This window comes from Toxorhynchites rutilus, chromosome 3 (genome assembly GCF_029784135.1).
Source record: "Toxorhynchites rutilus septentrionalis strain SRP chromosome 3, ASM2978413v1, whole genome shotgun sequence".
In the NCBI taxonomy this organism is placed as follows: domain Eukaryota; kingdom Metazoa; phylum Arthropoda; class Insecta; order Diptera; family Culicidae; genus Toxorhynchites; species Toxorhynchites rutilus.
In genome coordinates this window covers 32,199,682-32,222,395 of record NC_073746.1, presented here as the reverse complement: position 1 = coordinate 32,222,395, position 22,714 = coordinate 32,199,682, and the positions used below count along the sequence as shown (strand labels likewise).

Here is a 22,714-nt window from a genome sequence, read left to right as displayed (position 1 = left end):
GAAACCAAATTAGGCATATGGAAGTTTTAGGGTGCAATAAATGTTTTTACGGTGATCAGACACTCCATCCCTCTCTTCAAGGGGGAACTGCCATACAAATGAAAAACTAATTTCTAACACTGAAACTAATCAAGTAAATGGACCCAAATTTAGCATGCGAAGGTTTTAGGGGACACGAAACGTTTCTATGGTGAAAAGAAACTCCTCCCCTCTCTCTGAGGGGAGGTAGGAGACTGCCATACAAATGAAGCATACATTTCTGCATAATTCAAGAACTAATTAAGCAAACGGATCCAAATTTGGCATGTGGATGTTCTAGAGGGCAAGAAACATTTCTAAGTTGGTTCAACACTCTTTCTAAAAAAAAAAAGGGGGGGGGGTTTGTCATAGAAATGAAACACAAATTTCTGCATAACTCGAGAATTTATCAAAAAAGGGGGTCAAATTTGGCAAGTGAAGGTTTTAGGGGGCACGAAACATTTCTATGATGAATACACTCCTCCCCTCTCTCTAAGGGGGACGAACTCATCAAGCACAATTTGGGATGTGAGGGTTTTTTGGTACAAGAGATGTTTCTATGATGGTATGACACCCCGCCCTTCTCTGGAATGAAGAGGGGGTCCCATAAAAATGTTACACATATTTCAACCAAAAATATTCTAATCAAACATGACAATTGAAAATTTTCGGAAAAGTCTGAAGGAAAAAGGGAAAATTCGGAACAATAAATTCCCTTATGTTCTACAATTACATTGTGACAAGCGTTGTTAGTCCATTTGATGTTTGCGCTAACGAAATATCTTTCCCTGCTTCCATCTATAGCAATAAAAATGGATTGCCGAATATGTTGATAAGAGCAAAGCTCGAGGAAGGAATTGTCCGATTTAGGGCTGTCTTTATTCTATCATATTTTCTGTATAAAACATTTATTGCATGTAACGGAAAACGTGTTATTTGCAAGTGGTTGAAAAATCTTGAACGAGAATTGTGTCAAAAAATAGTCTGATATTATAATGATGAGTTTTGGTAGAAGTACTAGGAATTTTAAAGTAAAGGGTAAATTCAACGGGGTCGATTAGAAGATCAATCAAAGAACAGTTCTGTGATTTGACCCATGAACTTGCGCTTAGTAAAAACGTGAATGTTTGAAGGTATTGATAAGTTTAAGTTTTGTATAAGTTTTGTGCGGGATGAAGTTTGCCGGGTCAGCTAATCGAAAATAAAAAATACCGGTTTCAATATTTTGCGATAAGGAACAATAGCACTAGTTTTCTCAAAAATCTCAGAACCACTATAAAGGTTTGGCCTGGAATGGCTGTATAGCAGTTCCAATCAGACAAAGACATAACGGAATTCTCTAAATGCTCTATAATTTGTTCTTCGACATCTTACTCCTAGATTTTCTAATTCCGATTACAAATTGAAAAAATTTCTGGCCTTCAATTGAAATCCGATCGAAATTCTCGCTTAGCTGCGAGATAAGTATTCAGTCAATCAATCACCTTTTTGATGAGTTGTGCAATGTTAGAATTTTCGTCTCTTCCTTTTTTTTTCTTCCTCTCTCTCTATCTCTCTCTCTCTCTCTCTCTCTTTCGTTTTTTCTCTCAAATCGGCGAACATTTCGATCATTTTTCTCATCTCATTTTTAGTTTACAACACAGTACGGGTCGGACTCGATTGTCCGGAGACTCGAATATCCGGAATTTTCGACTCGATTATCCGAAGAACAGGTCGGACTCGATTATATGTGATTCGATTGTATGCAATTTTGGACTCGATTACAGTTTGGAAAAAAAAAATAAACTTAAAATATGACTTATTTCCATAATAAATGTAACCTTTCGATGTTAAGGTGTAATTTAACTGGCTATTACATGTACAGTGGGGTAAAAATGGTGATTTTTGAATATTTTACTTGAATTTTCACCAAGAATTGTTTATATCGAGATTGCAGCCAAATTAAGAACGATAGAAATTAGAACAAAATGTAGAGTGGTTAAAAAGCTATAATTTAATTGATGAAAACAATCTAGTTTAATATAATTTTTTAGGATGAAATTAATAATAACACTTTAAAAATTATTAACTTTTATGTTTTTCACTTCCAAAATGTTATTAATATTCAATAATTTAGATGTTCCACTACTATATCCTGTACAAAATTTTCTCATCTATCAAATGAACGCAACAGAATGGTCTTCTGTAGCGTACTTTGTAATCTGGAGCCAGTTTGAGGCAACAGAGTCCGAAACAAAAAAAAAGTTCTATAACTCTGTCATTGTTGAAATACATATGCGTAGAAGGATTTGTTTCATCAAATATGATTATCTATCACCTTCTGAGAGAATCTGGATAAATTTATTTTTTTCATGTGAGAAAGGTGTTTTCTGACTTTAAGGGGATGAATCAAAAATCAAATTCCTCTTTTATATTCAAAAAACAAAAAAATACATGCAAAAAAAAAGAACGAAAATAATATTTTTTTGACTCGATTATGTACAGGATTCGATTATATACAGTGAAAAGAAATCAGAAACTGTATATAATCGAGTCCGCGCTGTATTTTATTTTTGATTTTCGTAAATTTTGAATAATTTGTATAATAATTCCATATTGAATAAAAATAATTTGATACAATGATAGGCAGAATACAGTTATTTATGAAAAATGAAAATCCAAGATGGCGGCCACTACAAAATGGCGCATTACATATTTTCTCAGAACCCCATCAATATGGGAATCAAATGAAACGGGTTGACTAGTAGAACACAGTTATTTATGAAAAATGTAAACCCAAAATGGCCGCCACACAAGATGGTGCCAAATATATCACAACCCCATCAATATGGGTAATAAATGAAAGGGCTTGACTGGTAGAACACAGTAGACCATGAAAAATCCAAATACAAGATGATCGCATTTTCCAAATAAACAATTCCTTATTAATGGTTCCATTCAGCTTGCCTGTTTGTATGTATGTTTGAGTGTTTTGTAGGATTGTCCCACATTAATAGAATTGACCCCGTTCCTGTTGACTGATTGATCTGAAATTTGGAACATACATTTAATTCTACTGTCATTATAAAACTGCGTATTGCATGATCTTGAAAAATTCAATTTGACCATCGAAAAAAAAAATGGCTGAATGACTTGACTTGGAGAACACGAAACATAAATTCTAAAAGGTCGCCGTCACTAAATGATCGACTATATACTTTTTGCAATCCCCTCAATATCGGTATCAAATGAAATGATTTGACTAACACGTTTCAAATAAGCACACATTACTTGGTCACGGCCCAGACCGAGAAGGATATAGATCTTCTTTATGCTGGAAAGTGTTTTCTAGGAGTAAAATCAGAAAACGCTTTCCAACTTCAATTTGTAATGAGATGTAATAGTATCACGCTTCTCCGCAACAGCATCATTAGCTATGTGGATAACGTGATCGTGTCAAACAGTCTTGCATTCCAGCCGGATTTGATTCGATTCCCGTTGACGTCGTTTGGACTTTTTTTTTGGTGCAATCCCAAAAAAGATGAAAAAATAAAAAATAAATAGATGTCTGCTTCCATACAAACATTTTAAAGCATTGGGGGACAGATGACAGTATTTGCTCATTTGACGCTACAAGGCATGAAAAGACATGCATCCTTATTCTCATTTACGGCCGTATCCGTATATTGATTCGTCGGATACGATACGTCGTCAAAGAAAAAGCTATCCTCATTTACGGCCGTATTTCTGTGTACTAGATTCGCTAGATTCATTTTGGTAAACTACATTATCGACATCGATGACAGATGTTTTTCCTTTCTTTCAATTTCAGTTGTGGCACACCAAATGTTTCGTGTACCAATAGTATACATGGAAAAGCAAAATCGCATTTAATGAACGAGTATTTGCTGCTTCACATGTGTGTTCAGTGTATCCGGCAGTTCCAGAATGGAATCTTCTACGAGCTCTACGAGGACACAATTACTGTGAGAAGTATCTCCACATCTTGTTTGCGCCATACTGCAACAAATGCAATGATTTCGTGATCGATCGAGTCATTATAGCGATGGCCGCTAACTGGCACCCGGAGTGTTTAACTAGTAAGCAATACAACATTCCGCTGGCTGATTCCGGTTCTCTACGGTATCGAAATCGTGCACTCTGTCTTGACTGCACCTGAAAGAAGAAGGAAGTTGGATTTGGGAATCATATCTGCAAGAAGTGTCAGTAAGTATAGATTTGAGTTCACATCGATGGTGCTTGTTCTAATCATGAACTTCTGTTGACAGTGGTATGATTGATGAGAATCCATTACGTTTCCGTGGCGAAGTTGATCATGGGTATCATTTCAATTGTACCTCTTGGAGTTGATCTGGACTCATCGGGCAGAGAAGTTGAGAATCCACTAATAGTGATCGATGAAAAGATATCCACGTTAAACCACCGACAGCAACTCGAAAGCGGAATTCTTCTAGTACGGGGAGTCGGTGACTGCTTAGCTCCGATATGGCGAGATTATCTGAACAAAACGATGGAAAGGATAGTTTATGTGGTAGATACATCCAATCTGTGCCAAATATCAGCAGCCGGTAATAGGTACTTCTCATTTTGTAACGATATAGCTAAACGAATACCTCGTTTTAGGAGCTTTACTGTATTCTATGCTTGCCGAACCAAGGTTGCAAGAGACCAATAGAAGAAATTTCTATTGATTTTGTCGAGGATGGACTTAGCATATCGTCCAATGAGAAACGAGGCGCTGTTGATATTGCAGATGGAGAAATAATGATTTTGTATATGTTCACAATCAAAATAAAATATTTCCTAAGCAATTGACGTGTATTAAGCTACATAAATATTCATAACAGCAACAGATGGTAGCAGGTGTGCTCACGAGAGAAATTTGTTTATTGGATTATTTATGATGTTACCAGAATGTGGTACCAACGGTTGTATCAGTAGGAAGGCCGTCATGATTGTAGTCATCATGGCGGAAATGTATCGTAATGTTCCGTCGCTTCCCGGGAAGACCATTTGTGATCAGAACGAAATGAGCTCTTTGATCGTTGAATGTGGTCGACGGAGTCACACTTTCCAGTAAGCTCCACCCAGTCAAGTTGACACCTTTTTTCGGACCAATGATTGAAAACTGAACGCATCCATCCATAGTTGATATTTCCACTCAATTGTTTAATACTTTGCTTACCCAGTGTAACAGAAGTGTTCGTTATTGGTGCTACTCCTGGAAGCCAGTAGTTGCTAGAATATTATACTGTAGAAAAAAATATGTTGTGAAAGCACAATATACACTTACTCAAATCTTAACTGATGCATCATAGAGTACAGAGGAACAGCACAGAAAAGTTCCTATGTGTCATGTGTGTTAACCATTCATTTGTGTCCATCAATCGCATAGGTCTCGCTTGTTCAGGGTTTGCGACGCCACGAATCATCCGATGAGCATTCCTGTCCATTTCGCGAAACAAGAATCCTGAATCAGGGTTTCCTTAGCTAACCTAACTCGTCACAGTAGTTCCGCACCATGTATGCTGGGAAAAAATAACAGTATAATAAGTGCTCAATGCTTCTCGACCACCTCATATATAACGTCACATAGTGCCTTTGGACGGTAGGGTCCTTCGTGCTATCATCACGATATGGAAATCCCTCTTGGGTGAATCACGCACTCAGCATGATACTTAAACGGATAATCAGTTCGTATGCCTTCTTCATCAATCCCACCAATGATAATATGAAACTGCCATCCAGTAGTATACAAAAACCAGCAACACCTACAATATGTATTCGGGATTTTGGTGACTCCGATTTGACCGGTTTTTATATGAAGTGTTTCATGATATGATATGGTAAAACTGTGTTGCCCAGAGCATTGTAAATATCTGGAAATATAAATGCACCGCCAGCTATCGGCGGTGGTCTTCTATTTCTATTGTACCTATTGCAATCGTTCATATAACGTTATTGTTTCAGCACCTTGTTTGTGCTAAATGTGAGAAGCTTTCTTTGGGATATCGTCACTACGAAAAACGTGGGTTCGCTTTTTTGCTAAACACATTATCATCAATGTTTGGGAACTAATTCTTGATTTGAAAATTAAGAAATACATAGTCAGCGATCCCAAACGTTAACTCCAACCCACTTGTTAGGTTTCTGTCCCGGTTTGACATCATTCACATAATCAACGGTTACACCGAGTGTCTTCTGGTTCCTATTCGCTGATCGAAGAAGGAACGTATTGCAGGGACTGTTCACGTATGCGTAATCCGTACAGCTGCTGTTGGATCCGGCCGTCTTTCAATTTTAACTCTCTTTCGTTGCTAATGTGCAACCATTCCGTGCGTAACTGTTCGATCGGATTCGTTTCCACCTTCTGCTTGCCGAATTCACGCCGCATTGAGGAGCTCAGTTTATCGTTGCACATACCGATTCCAAAAGGGAATTCTGCGAGCGACAAAAATGACCGATAAGGAAATACATACTCAGCGGTGTCAAACATTTACTCCAACCCATTTTTTAGGAGCTCGTCGGAAAAACCGAGCTCAATTCAAAACAGAACAGAAGTGTAAAAATGTAAACATCTGATATGATGTCGATAATGTAGTTTATGCAAATAAGTACACCAATAATTAGATCTAGTACGACTGTAAATTGAAAATACGACGGATGGCTCGTACGAAAACAAGGATGGGATTTGCGTACGTATCCTATTCGTTCGAAAACTATGATAAGGGTGATGGTTTCTGCCGAAAATGAAATGCTTTCTAGCAAAGTTAGGGTGGGTTGTACTGACAGAAAAATAAGTTAGCATCGTTGTCAAACTAAAGTATACATTCATGCGCGTCTGAATTGGCAGAACCTGTATAATAAATCTTGTTCCGAAATTATTCATAAACAATTTAACGTGTTTGCGGCCAGCTTCGCCAAAAACGCTATCGTCGTTCAGCACATTGTCACAACATAAACCCCATCAACAACGACCGATCCAAGCAAACCGAAACGCTCAATTACACCAATCAAGCATCCAGATATTGCATGCAGATATCCGTTACTGCAAAAACCGCCTACTGCGATTTGCCGACCGTAATGTAATAATTATGACAAACAAGTTTATTATTTAAACAGCGTTATAATACGTTCTCGTGTGCATAAGTCAGTTATCGTGTGTGACAAGGTAGAAAAAGGAAGGAAGGAAGGAAGGAAGGGAACGCAGCACCCATCCATCGATTATCACCCTACATACATACTATTGTAAGTGCGATCTATCCGACCCCAGCAAATCTTCCGCAGGATTCACCAAATGCTCACAATTGCGAACGCCATTATTATCTTCATCAGCAGACGCCGGAGCAAGCTGAGCCGAGGGAAACGAAAACACACAGCTGCCGAGCGGCGGCAAACTTATGATCCAACCAAAACCCGTCGGTCGGCCGCGTGCGCTCTGAGCAAACATAAAACCATCACCCTCGGCATTGGAGCGAAAGAGATGACTCCCGTCGTTTCACGTTCAGAGAATCGATGCTATGTAACCCAGCAAAAACCGTTGATTCTGTAGCATGGGAAACGCCTTTCCCCGATGAGTTCCTCCATCTCGTTTCGACATTGCGGATTGAAATAGCGCCATCCTGTTCGTACAGATGCTATAATATGTTCCAGAGAGCGAAGAATTTCACAAAAACGAAATTCCCCTCCACCTTATATACACACAAAAATGCGCTCTCTGCCATAAAATCTCTCTCCTTCGCTTATATGCCTCTCATTGCTTTGCGACGATTGGCCTACTTCGAGGGATGCATCCGCCGGCTGCGGAGCAAACGAGAAAACAACAGAGACACTCCATATAGACTACCTCGTCCTTCTCGCTCACGCCGAGCGCATCTCGAGCCGAGCTCTTGTGTGGCTATAAATGAACAATTTTATGAATCCGTCGCACATTTTATTGGCAATTTATTCGCCTCAATTGCGAACTTTTAGCGGTCCTCTTGCATTTGCGTTCAATAATCCGAAATGACGATTCCTGTTTTCGGGCAAACACAGCCGCCCTGATTGCACTCGTTTCGTTATCTCCTCCGACGTCATTTGCTCATCCGATCCGGTTCCTCTCGTTTGCATAAGCGAACTGGAAGCCGCCACCAACAGGCACCAGCGAATGATAATTTGAATTTATTGTCCGCCCGATAGTGGAATGAATATTTTATTGATCGAATTAATTTCTTTTTTGAAAAACAATCTTTATCGATAAAAAACTGTCAGGGAAGCAATCTCACTTCTTTAACGCTCTATTTGTTGTCTCTCTTCAGCTACCGAGTTTTTTTTTTGGTTCCTTTACGGTGTCGTTCTTACATAACGACTCCCAAATTTTTCACGAAAGTCATTGCTGTCGGAATAATTGACGATGCCGTCGAAAGTATAGGCTTTCAGCAGAACAGGAAAATCATCAAACTATATCGAATCGCGAATACCATCATTCTCAATCACTGTGATTCTCTGTACAAAGGAGGACCGATGAAAAAAAAAATTAGGAACCACCTAATTTAGAGGTATCACGATGCCGTACAAAATTAACCTATTCCGATTTCAATCTGAGTGTCTTTTGTTGGTCTTGTTTTGGATACCGAGCTGTTCTTCTTGTTTTTTTTTATTTTTTTGCTTGCTTCCTTTCAGTCGATGGTGAAATTGCCCGAAGAGGCCTAGTATAGCCTGTATTAGCAGTATTGTAATATTATTTTTTTTTCTTCGTTCGACGATGTGTGAATGGTGATGATGTTATATTTTTTTGCTTCATTTGATTCACTGATTGGATTCGCTGGGTTTTTGTCTACTCGTGTGGTTTCGACTTCACCCTATACGGTTTGATGAATTAATTTCGGAATTGATGGCGTGCTAAGTTGTGATTGTGATCGGTTTTGCTGGGTATCTTCTTGGGGACGATATCGAATGGATTCGGTGAAGGTTTCTGCAGCGCCGAGTTATAAAAGTGAATGAGTATTTCTAGAATTTTCATTTCAAGGCTATGAAGTTCATCTTCTGGATTTTTATACGACCTTTTTCATGAAAATGAAAAAACTTTGCTTGTTTAGGAAATAAAAACGTTCGATGTATTTTTTTTTTTTGCATTTTCAAACTTCAATCATCTTCATTTACAGTTTTCTTGCCAGTAGAATTCTGATTCTGCTATTTTGACTCCAGTGTGTCTCCACAGCATACTTGATGGTTTTGTTATAGTTTGTACGTGCCATGGCACCAATCTTGCTCGTGGTGGTCAAGTATGCCGTGGAAACACAGTGGAATAAAAATCGTGGTTTTTGAATATTCTAACTGAAGGATCATTAGATTCAAATAATATTGAAGCGAAATGAGAAAAATAGGAACAAAGGTCAAAAAATGAATTATAGAGCAGTTAGATCTTTAATTTGGTTGATAGAAACAATCAAGTTTTTCATGCATTTTTGGGATAAAATAGTAGGAACACCTAAGAAAAAAAAAACATATTTTGAGACTTTTACTTCCAAAATTTTGCTTACTTCCACTAATTTAAATGTTCGCAACCAGTACCAAAATTTCTCACCTTTCTTGTTCCTAATAGGTTACTCTTAAGGCAAACAGATATATTCATATGCGTAGAAGTGGTTTTTTTTATCAAATTTAATTTAATTTATCAAATTCACTATCGCCTGGTCAGTTACCTAACACCCGTCTATTGCAGATGATTGTTTTCTCAACCATATATTGGAAATATTCAAACCCCATTTGGCATTAAGAATAACTGAACTTTTGAAGAGTTTGATAGGATCATCAACATTTGACGCGGTTTGAAAATTGCAACGAAATCATTAGCAATGTATCAGCAACTAGAATGGCTTTTTATAACTTTTCAACTTATACATTGGATAGGGAAAATAAAACTTCGAAACTATCGGATTGAATTCATTAGATTAATGAACATCAATTGTGCAAAAATAACAAAAATCAAAAACTCGTTTATGAAAAAAAAGCACACAAACACACACACAGCACACAAACTTCGGAAACCTGATAGAAGACCGTAATCGCAAAATCAATAGTTTTTTGCTTCATAGAACGATACGAAGGGCGTAAGCAAAGGTTTGGCAAATAACGTCTTTCGTATAGTGTCATGGATCACAAGCGGGTAATTATGCAAAAGATTCATTCAGAAGGCCATAAATTGAGCACAGCTATCTTCATTGAATTGGGTTTAGAAGGCACCAAGCTGCAACGAAAAGCAGAATTCGGCAGCAAAATATTTCAAATAATGTCATCAAAAACTACTTCCTCCACTAAAGGGTGTGTCACATCAAATTGCATCACGGAAAAAACGCTGTAGAAATTTAATTTTTAGGAATTATATCTTCAGCTTTCGCTTATAATCAGAAAAGAGTGTATAGATCACGTTGGCCATGCTTCACTGTCAATTTTTCGTAAATTTGGAAAAATGTCGTCGAACGAAAAAGAGCGTCGTGAATTAATCCTGTACACTCATTTCGAGAATCCGGAGTTGTCACATCGGGTCATCGGTAAGATGCTGGGAATCGTCCAATCCACGGTCAGCAGAGTACTAAAACGATACTTCGAGAACCTAACCATCGACCGGAAGGTGAAGAACGGCAAAAATGGATGCTCCGTCAGTGAAAAAGCGCGTAGTTTAGCAGTTTAGACTCGATCCGAGAAGTTCGGTCCGGGATGTCGCCAATAAGCTGAATTTGTCAAGTTCATTCGTCCAGCGGACCAAGCAGCGGGAGGGCCTGCGTACATACAAGGTTCAGAAGGCTCCTAACCGCGACGAAAGGTAAAACATGGTGGGGAAGACGCGAGCCCGGAAGCTGTACACCGAAATGCTGACGAAACCGCATTGCCTGGTAATGGACGAAGAAACCTACGTCAAAGCGGACTTTCGTCAGCTGCCGGGCCTGTTGTTCTTCTCCGCAGAGGACAAATTCAGCGTTCCGGAGGAGATTCGCAAGCAGAAACTATCCAAGTTTGCAAAAAGGAAATGGTGTGGCAAGCGATCTGCTCTTGCGGAAAGCGGAGCGCCCCCTTCGTGATGACCGGCACGGTAAACGGGCAGGTTTACCTTAAGGAGTGCCTACAGAAGCGCTTACTACCACTATTAAAGCAGCACGAGGGCCCGACCATCTTCTGGCCGGATCTCGCTTCGTGCCACTATTCAAAGGACGTGTTGGAGTGGTACGAAGCCAACGGGGTCACCTTCGTGCCAAAGGAAATGAACCCGCCTAACGCGCCGGAGCTTCGCCCAATAGAGAAATATTGGGCGATTATGAAGCAGGTCCTCCGGAAGAACCCAAAAGTTGTCGGAGGCGGACTTCAAGAGAAAATGGATTTCTGTTCAAAAAAAACTACAACCTGACGATGTACAGAACCTTATGGACAGGGTAAAGAAGAAGGTGCGGAACATACGGGCTTGGGCTCGAATAGTTTTAATAGTTTTTATTTTACTGTCTAAAATTTTCAAAAGGATCGGTCTACTAGGCGAATTTCTACAGCGTTTTTTCCGTGATGCAATTTGATGTGACACACCCTTTAATCTGCCCGTGTATGTATAGGAGTCATAAACGATAAAATGAACAAAATCGACTTCTTCGCTGTTACGCATTCTACACAACGTAAGATATATGCTCAACATGCAAAAAACACATTTTTTGTTCAAAAACATTGGAGCAATTCTGAAAAAACCTTTTCGAAAAATCACGGTTTGTGCGCATAACAGACGTAGTTTCAAACAGCTTTCATACATCGTTCGAAATCTACAATAACCAGTATTATGTGCTATAAGCTAAATCAATATCGGAAACGGTCTACACCACGAGAAAATATGGCTGCAGTCTATTGTGGTCTACAGAGGTACCTTGAAGATACCTGACTTCAGGTACAATCTAGGCATAACGTAAACAAGTTAATTATATTTTACCCATAACATCCGGTTGAATCAACGAGGTGTATGGGAAAAGGGAGGAATTCAGCCCCCCCCGAGAGATGGGGGAGGAGTATCTAACCACCATAGAATCATTTATTGCACTCTAAAACCTCCATATGCCTAATTTGGTTGCATTTGCTTGATTAACTCTCGAATAATGTAGAAATTTGTGTTTCATTTGTATGGAAGCCACTCCTTAGAGAGGAAGGGGAGGGTCTCAAATTATCATGAAAACCTTCCCCGGCCCCAAAAACCTCTACAATTGTCGATCGGTTGGTCGGAAACCTCTAATTTTCATGTCGATCAGTTCAGTAGTTTACGAGTGCATGAGAATCAGACAGACAGACAGAAATCCATTTATATATACAGTGGAACCTCGATTATCCCCGAATGCAAGTTCCCTAGTAATTCTATAAACCTTCCGGAAATTTGTCAGTGAGTGGTAGAGCCTTGCTCTTTTGTTTTGATCATGGCTTTCACATTATCTGATCATTGATCTACACGACCTTACAGAGGGATAGTTCAATAATTTCTGTATTGATTAAACATAGTTTTCATGCTAAAATATCTTTTTTCCAGTTTGCACCTCATTCTTAGCCCTTTATTGCATTATCCGCGGTTTTCGTTATACGCGGTGTTCTAGCCCGACTATTTCGCGGAAAATCGGGGTTCTACTGTACATGGATTGGAATGGATGAGAGCAAAACTCGAGGAAGGAATTGTCCGTTTTAGGGCTGTCTTTATGCTATCATAGTTTCTGTATCAAACATTTATTCCATGTAACGGAGAAAAATGTTGAACGAGAATTTTATTATGTTATAATCTGATAATATAATGACGAGTTTTCGTAGGAGTACTTTATTTTATAGTAAAAGGTAATTTTAAAGGATCGATTAGAAGATCAATAAATGAACAGTTCTGCAATTGGACCCATGAACGCGCGCTTAGTAAGAAAACGTGAATGTTTGAAGGTATTGATAACAAAAAACTAAATTTTGAGCGGGACGAAGTTTACCGGGTCAGCTAGTTGACTATAAAAAAGACAATAAATAAGAAATATTTTTTTTCATTACCTCTTTCATTACTTTGTGGCTAAAAATGATTGTTAACGTACAAAAATGCGAAGTTTTGAAAGTTCATAAAAAATCGATATTCTACTAAGTTCCAGTTCCACAAATTTTCTTCATGACATCTATTTTATATGAAAAAATTAAAAAAAAAAAAGTTGATGGGTCTTAGCCAATGACGGGATCTTGACATAGGACTGTGATTATTTGTAGTAATTGCATTCGAATTGAGTTTCTTGATTGTTCTAAGTCTGTTTTTCTCTTTTGATACATCAAATGGAAACCCTAAAAACCGTTTCCTGTATGAACTAGTATCCTATACGGGTCAGATGAGATAACGTGATAGAATCCGAAACCACATTCTGTTCAAAATGTACACAAAAATATCACTAAAACCATTACTACCCATTTCTTCTGTTTATTCAATAATGCAGAATAAGACAAGGAGTCGTCATTTATCATTTCTAAACATAGTTTCAAATAGATAAGATCTACATAAATTTAAACCTAAGTCAAATAAATCTACGACTACAGAAATGTATTATGGATAAAAATATCATTCTCTTCTTCTTTGCCATGTTGTTCGAAACATTGTTTACTTGACTTGATGTTACACTTGAGTCAAAAAATTCTCAAATGCTGTGGAAAACTCATATCAAAAATACAAGTTTTTAAAATCTGCATTTTTCATTTGGAATTGCACATATGTAACAGCTTTGTCGAAGACAGTTTTTTTTTCGCCTGAAGGAGCTTTCTGGACTTCCCGCTTAAAAAGTTTAAGGTAACCCTCACGACTGCTCGCAACTTGCAAGCCAAACGTCGGAGGTAAATCCTTGATCGTCAACTGCGGTGTAATGTCATCCGGAAAGTTAAAGCTGATCACAACTTCTTGGATTGTGATTTGGCAAAAAAAATGTATTCTGACCGTTGTACCGGCTGACCGGCGAATCCATCTCCGGGAATACTACAAGCAGTGTTGCCACATTTTAATCTATACCAGAGGGGGTTAAAAATCTTTCTAATCTGTAGGGTAGGGTGGGACTAGTTGGCCATTTTTGAATAAATTTGGTTATAACTTTGTAGTATGAAGTTTTGCGTTAGAATGTTATGTACCACAATGAAGCTTACCTTTTACCCTTTCATTGAAAAATAACCAGAGGATCAATTATTTGACATTTTTCTTTTATTTTTTTTTTATTTTTTTTATCTGTATTATAGTGATTTTCAACTCATTTGGCTGGTTCGTCACTTTTTACTTCCATTTTCGGAAGAATGTCGGGAGTGAGAATTGAACTCGTGACTTTTAGCGTGAGAGGCATGGATGTTACCACTACGCCAGATCGCCTCCACATTTTTCTTTTATTTAACGTCTATGTATTTCAGAATAAATTGACCAACTAACCCCACACACGGGGTAAATTGGTCAGTAATAGGCATGTTATTTTTGTGCAAATAATAAGCGTTTTTCCATTGGAAGTTTCCTTCATTTTAAATAAATTAATTAAATCAGAACAAAAACAGTTAACTAATATCATGTAGCAAGTAATAAAACAAATTAATGAAAATTTCAAATTATCATCGTTGAAATGATGATGATGTTGGATTAAATAGGCTTTAAACTTTTCAGTTCATTCGCCTCTAAAGATCGTTGAAAATTAATCAGACAATCTTTTCTAGCGATTTCGTCTCTCTTCCACTTTTTGGCGAACCACAGATGCCAGGTTTGAAGACATGTCTTCATTTTGAAGATATTTGATTTTGTGAAGACATTTTGAAGACATTATGAAGTATGTGAAGAAATTTCAGTATAATAGCGTACGTGGATTTTTAAAAGATATTATTTCCATGAAATTCTAACTATTGGCCGAAAATATCGTCAAAAAAGTAGGGCTTTAGTCTCAGCGATCGAAACGGTCCGAATACATATTCTCTCTAGAAGACATTAGATCATTTGCGCTCGAAAATTCGACTGATTTTGACATTTTTTTTTATCTCATTTATTTATTTATTAGGCTCATTAGCATTTTAGCTGTAACAGAGCCGGGTTGTAATCGTGTACATGTACATATGTTTATGTTTCTATAAATTGTAAATTACATGGTAGTTAGTAGTAGCCATTAAGGCGTTAAGTTTTCTGTTCCATTACATTATGGTAAATTACACAGTAGTAGCCATTTAGACGTAAGGGTATTTTTTCTGTTCATCCATTGTTCAGCAGACCGGACAGCGGAGACAGTTGATATTGATCATTGTTGAGTTATTTATAGAACAGCAGCCCGATGTGTCTTGCAGAGCAGAGCAGTTGTATGATGATGATGGTTGCGTGGACGTAGTTATTCTATAACAACACAAAGATGGTCAATTGAGGGCCCTGAGTTTGAACTCATGATCGATCGCTTGGTAAGCGAACGCGTAACCAAGTGGCTACGAAGACCCCCGATTTTGACATTGAATTTCTATTATTTTGGCCCTACTGTACAATAGATTAACGTAGATCTTTCAAACGACCACTTCACAAATCGAAGGTCTTCCGGTTACATGCCTTTTCCAAAATTTCAAAGCTAAAATAAACAAATAGAGTTATCACAGTTCCGTTTTTGTGTGAAGAACTTTCCTCCGATATTATGATGAAGACATTTTCTCGTACCATGTCAAGACTTTTGAAAAAAAATCACCTGGCATCCCTGCGACGCACAACCGCTTGCATTTGTGTTGATGACATTTGTAACGCTCGCCCCAAAGTATATAGAAATAGCCTCCAGGTATGCTACTTTACTCAATGCATTATTGCGAGTTCTGATATTCAATGTAAGCGTTTATTATATTTAATGAAAATTTTACAACAAAAAAATATAAATATTAAAATTATATTGCAAGTGGTTTGTGTGGTGGTTGTCTCGTTTCAAATACACTGGGTTTAGCAGTAAAACATATGCCTTCTATACAAATAAAACAAATAGCTTGCGTAATGAAACACAGCATACCTGAAAATTTTATATGCGTTGCTCTCAAACGATCAATTTGTGTGACCAACTAGCCCCTCTATATATGAAAAATCTATATATGAATTCATGAAAATTCAACAAAAATAATTTTAAAAGCGATGTCTATTAACATCTAAAGCTAATACGTACAATAAAGCTTTGTTTTACGTTTGAGACTCTTTGAGATTTAAGATTTTTTTCATGGATATTAACCAGTTTTAGAACACATTTCATAATGTGCAAACCGTGAATGATTTTTGGCGAAATCGGAACCATGTCCGTATTTTTTAACCTACTTAATAAAAAGTTTTTCCGATTTGCTTTTTTTTTTGTATCAGAAATTCGCTATTTTTCATCCATAGATCGCTAATTTTTTGGACGCTCAGATTCCAAGATATCGTCACTGACCAACTTACCCATATGACCAACTAGCCCCGCCCTACCCTACTTTTTTTCCCAAAAATCTTTATCATCGAAAATATTCGTTGTAGAGAAAAAAAAAACAATTTTGAGAATGACAAAATATCCTTTATTTATTACGAATTCTACATTTACATTTGCAAGTCATTCGTGTGTTTGATGATGCTGATAAAGGGTGTGTCACATCAAATTGCATCACGGAAAAAATAATGTAGAAATTTAATTTTTTAGGAATTATATCTTCAGCTTTCGCTTATAATCAGAAAAGAGTGTATAGATCACGTTGGCCATGCTTCACTGTCAATTTTTCGTAAATTTGGAAAAATGTCGTCGAACGAAAAAGAGCGTCGTGAATTAATCCTGTGCACTCATTTCGAGAATCCGGAGTTGTCACATCGGGACATCGGTAAGATGCTGGGAATCGTCCAATCCACGGTCAGCAGAGTACTAAAACGATACTTCGAGAACCTAACCATCGACCGGAAGGTGAAGAACGGCAAAAATGGATGCTCCGTCAGTGAAAAAGATCACAAGCGCGTAGTTAAGCAGTTTAGACGTGATCCGAGAAGTTCGGACCGGGATGTCGCCAATAAGCTGAATTTGTCAAGTTCATTCGTCCAGCGGACCAAGCAGCGGGAGGGCTTGCGTACATACAAGGTTCAGAAGGCTCCTAACCGCGACGAAAGGCAAAACATGGTGGGGAAGACGCGAGCCCGGAAGCTGTACACCGAAATGCTGACGAAGCCGCATTGCCTGGTAATGGACGACGAAACCTACGTCAAAGCGGACTTTCGTCAGCTGCCGGGCCTGTTGTTCTTCTACGCAGAGGACAAATTCAGCGTTCCGGAGGAGATTCGCAAGCAGAAACTATCCAAGTTTGCCAAAAAGTACATGGTGTGGAAAGCGATCTGCTCTTGCGGAAAGCGGAGTGCCCCCTTCGCGATGACCGGCACGATAAACGGGCAGGTTTACCTTAAGGAGTGCCTACAGAAGCGCTTACTACCACTATTGAAGCAGCACGAGGGCCCGACCATCTTCTGGCCGGATCTCGCTTCGTGCCACTATTCAAAGGACGTGTTGGAGTGGTACGAAGCCAACGGGGTCACCTTCGTGCCAAAGGAAATGAACCCGCCCAACGCGCCGGAGCTTCGCCCAATAGAGAAATATTGGGCGATCATGAAGCAGGCCCTCCGGAAGAACCCAAAAGTTGTCAAATCGGAGGCGGACTTGAAGATAAAATGGATTTCTGTTCAAAAAAAAACTTCAACCTGACGTTGTACAGAACCTTATGGACGGGGTAAAGAGGATGGTGCGAGCATACGGGCTTGGGCTCGAAGTATGAATAAAAAGAAAATGCCAAAAGTTGTTTAATAGTTTTTATTTTACTGTCTAAAATTTTCAAAAGGATCGGTCTACTGGCGAATTTCTACAGCGTTTTTTCCGTGATGCAATTTGATGTGACACACCCTTTACATAGTTCTTCTGAATCCAGATTGCATACTGTCATTTATTAAAATTTTCGAGCTGTGATGTTTGATCAAATCTTTTGATCTCAAGATAGCGTTCATCGTATCGTTGCTGAGCCGATTTCAAAGCTTATTTTTGTTCTGATTATATTCAGAAAAAAACGCTCAACAGTTGCCATAGTTGAGGCATAGTAAGAACGTTAAAACAAGACATCAAAGTGCCGATATGCGAACGAACCGTCAATTCTTTTTAGCCACCCAATTTTTACCCATCAACGCTACACATGTTCGTTTTCTGAAACTGTAATTTCCTCATGGAGTAATTTTATCTTTACAGTACGGAATTAATTCTCTACAACTTGTACATTTCCATTGTAGAATCCTGGAAACGCTTCTAACACTACGCTAATGCTTGTCAAATTGGAAAAGATTATGGAATTTATCATTTACGCAGCCTTGAGCTTCGAATCATCAAAATCGAATCTTTTTTTCTTCTGCTTAACACTCCTATACTCGCGCATTGGTCTGTCAGACCGAGAAATCAATAATTCGTTCATTTCTCAGAAAATATCTACACTACGACTTTGCGTTTCTCTCTAGCTTCGTTATTTGTCGTTCGTCATTGTTTAGCGTATCGCATGTGTTGGTACAAAGGGGACGTATGTCGCTTTTTTAACACTTTCGGTCTGACACACCGACGCGAGTATAGGAGTAACTTTTTTGGACAAGTGGCTTTTTTCATTTTCTAGAATATTGTTGAATGAAATGTTTAAATTAATGTTAGTGGCGTGGAATATTTATTGAATATAATGCATAAGATCATTACCGGACTATTCTTATTTGATTTCAGTCCCTTTTGTAACTGGACTGAACGGATCCAAATATTAACTATTGGTCGTTAGATTCATACGTTCAAAAGCAAAATATAAATTCAGGGTCCTCAATTGACCATGTTTCTGTTGTTATAGAATAATTACGTCCACGAAACCATCATCAGCTATATGGAGATCGATCCACGGTGGAACAAAGATCGATTCATCCATACAACTGCTCTGCTCTGCAAGAAACATCGGGCTGCTGTTCTATAAATAACCCAACAATGATCAATATCAACTGTCTCCGCTGTCCGGTCTGCTGAACAATGGAAGAACAGATAGAATACCCTTACGCCGAAATGACTACTAGAGTGTAATTTACCAAAATGTAATGGAACAGAAAACCTAACGCCTAAATGTCTACTACTTCTACTGTGTAATTTACAATTTATAGAAACATAAACATATGTACATGTACACGATAAAAACCCGGCTCTGTTACAGATAAAATGCTAATGAGCCTGATAAATAAATAAATGGGATAAAAAAAAAATATATAAATATTTGACTTTCGTATAGTTATTCGCTAAATATAATGGTCATACATATGCACACTTGTGAAAGAATTTCACTTGTGGAAGAATTAGAAACAGTAAACTATAAACTAATCGGTGGCTTATGGTAATTTTCAACATTTACAGTTTCGGGGATATTATTTTATAATGAACAATACCAACAAGAAAAGGAAGTTCCTAGAAATCCTTTTATATCATCTTTTTATACCCTATCTATAAAAAGGCATTAAAATAATCTTCGATTAAAGACCCGATAAAATAAAAGACTTCGAAAAAAGAACACGCAACAACTGCATGAAATTAAAAAAATATGTTTGTTTCGAGCATGCAGTTATGCTGTGTTCTGATTCTTACTCCAATGAAACCACAATCGATTGATACGTTTTTATGTTATTTTATAGCTCTTTATACTTCCATGAATTATATTCCGTTGCTTACTTTTAATTAATAACAGTGAAAAATTCGAATTTCGTTATTTGTGTTGGAGTATCAAAAATTACTCTGTTTTGAGGAGGCTGAATTAGATAACTATTAAAACATAATGAAGACGAAGAAAACGTATGTTTTGGAGTTTTTTCATTTGGTTATACCCTCTTCTTAAAATAAATGCCAATAAAGCCTGAAAAATACACAATGGCAACATTACAGAGAAGTTCAATTTTCGGTCTGTGACACCGTGCGCGAGTATACGTGTTATGATTTTGCACGCGAGTACAGGAGGGTTAACCAGCTTCACGAAAAAACTACGACAAATATCCTTTGCAATGATCTACCTTTCGCTATCCATTGTACTGATAATTTCTTCTGTTGCTATTCCAATCTCCAAATTCTTGTCGCATTTTTCATATTTAATATCATTGGACATTGGAACAACGTGAGATTTCTTGCAGATATTAGTGAGAATGATCAAATGAAATCTTTCAGCTCTTCATGTAGCATCGTGAGTTCAGGTTTTTCAGTCTGGTACAAACGATTCAATCTGATGATCTGGGGCAAAACATACATCGCACCGTCCGACGTACCAAAAATAACGAAAAAATCTGTACCATTCCAGATAAATCTGTACGTGTGGCAACACTGGCTACAAGTGCAAGTGGATAACCCAACCGAAGTCTGGAAAAACAAGCAGTGGCCAGGATTCGGACTCGTAGACTGTACGACCAGTTGCCGACGAAACGCAATGGATTTGTCTTGATTGACGATGAAACGTATCCAAAAGCCGATTTTAACCAAATCCTGGAGCTCAAGTTCAACGAGGCTCCTGCGCGCGGAAAGCTACCTAGCAGAAAAAGATTTATTTTCGTAGATAAGTTCGCGAAAAAATTAATGATTTGGCTAGGGATCTGTTCCTCTGCCAAGAAAAAAGGCGTTTTTGTGACGGGTAAGACCAGTAATTCGAACGTATACAAAATAGAGGCCCTCAAAAAACGGATTCAAAGTATCATTGAAGTGTTACTAGGTAAACTTGAACAACATGAGCAACTAATGGTCGAGCGTTGTCGTGCTATAAAATCACCTTATCATATCTTTGCTTTGCTTTATATCTTATCATATATTTCCCATCCATTCTCCACTTGAATGCGAAAGTTGTTTCGCCTAGTTCCAATAACTCACAATATCCTACATCGGGTTGGTTTCACCTAATACGCAGCATAAGCTTCCAATCATGGATGTTTGGCTTGGTAGTACATGTTGGGTGATGATTTCGATAACCCCACGATTTTTCTCACCTTGGAACATAGTAACGGATTCACTTCTACAACCCCAGTAGTAATCCGATGCAAAAATTTCTCTAATGTTTAAAGTTTGGAAGTTGTCCTCACCCAAATCAATGGCGGTCGACGTCTTTCGTATGGAACTCACTTTACTTGCTTTCGCATTATGATACTTTTAGGTTTCATTGCATTTTCACACATTTTTGCCTTCCCGGGATGTTCTTTGTCTTTGACACTTAAATCTGCACTTCCGAAACGGTGAAACCATCTGCAAAAAGTACTTTCAGTAACAGTCGCAGGTATCAATACTCATTCAGCTAAAACGAAATGTCTTAAATACGATGTAAGGTATTCGAGTTCGCAATCTCGGAATATATTGACATTTGGATTGTTAGCGTCGAGCCTTATCATGATTCCAGATTCTATGTATCAGAGCTCTACTTTTGATATATTTGATAGCAACTGATTCACTACCAAGACTTTTTTTTTTATCCCTTTTGTTTATTTTAGGCTCATTAGCATTTTAGCTGTAACAGAGCCGAATTTTAATCGTGTACATGTTACATATGTATCATATCTATAATTAGCACATTACACAGTTGCCATTGTTTCGGCGTTAGAGTATTCCCTTCTATACCATTGCAAATGGTACACATTTACACAGTAGCCATTTAGGCGTAAGAGTTTTCTATCTGTTCTTCCATTATCCAGTTAAGACTGGACAGCGGAGACAGTCGTTGATCCATTGTTGAGTTATTTGTAGAACAGCAGCCCGATGTTTCTTACCAAGACTTTACGCTATGTCTTTTTAGGTCTATGGACTGTTTTTTCCTGCGTCTGAATTGAACCCTGTATTATAAGAATACATTATCCGCCTTATTTTTTGATCCCTTGTTTTCTCACAATCGAGAATACATGAGTGACTTAAACAGTACACATTTTTTAGTCGTTATTTTCACACCGAATGACGTCTGATAAAACGCTAGATAATTGCTTCCATCTCCAGTAACTGCGTATAATTGAAGCTTCAATTTCGAAACGGAATTAGAAACGGAATCATTCGTAGCTAGGCGCTGCACAAATGCGTGAAACGCTGAACTTCGTAACAGTCGTAATAATTGTGTGTGCACAAAACACTCCACCGTAAATCATTAAATGAAACTCTATAATTACCCACTTATGATTACAACGCTATGTGTAAACGGTGCAAAGGCGTTGTAGGATTCCATTGTTCGAACGGCGTAACGGAGCGATGTTGATCAATCGAAATCCAAGGGGTTATTCGGAAATTGTTTACAAGAAACTTGAACCACACATAAATACGAAGCGATTGTGTGGAAATTAACGGAATTGATTTGTGAAACTGGCACTGGAAAATTACGTTAACAACCCGGAAGGCCGAAGCCAGTTTCCACACCCATTCGAATTGAATTCGCCAATTAGACAGCTATGTTACCAGCATCAAAACACATTCGTTTGATCGGGAGCAGCCCAAGACAAACATTGAAAATGAAACGCACAATATCTTGTTACTGGAGGAAAAATTTCCATCGTTAACAAACGGCTCATCCAAGCAGCTGCTGCTCTGTTGCGAGATGGTTTCTCGTTGTTTATTTGCCCTTTATCTTCGAGCGCGAAATTATCGCCTCGAGCCCGAAAGGAACTCTTCTATAGAGAGAAATCATGACAGGCACACATTCATAC

The 22,714-nt window shown here is 38.1% G+C and overlaps 1 pseudogene; it reads left to right on the top strand.

Moving 5' to 3' along the window:
- Nucleotides 1–4,294: 4,294 nt before the first annotated feature.
- Nucleotides 4,295–4,783, top strand: LOC129780302 (uncharacterized; annotated as a pseudogene).
- The last annotated feature ends 17,931 nt before the right edge of the window (nucleotides 4,784–22,714 follow it).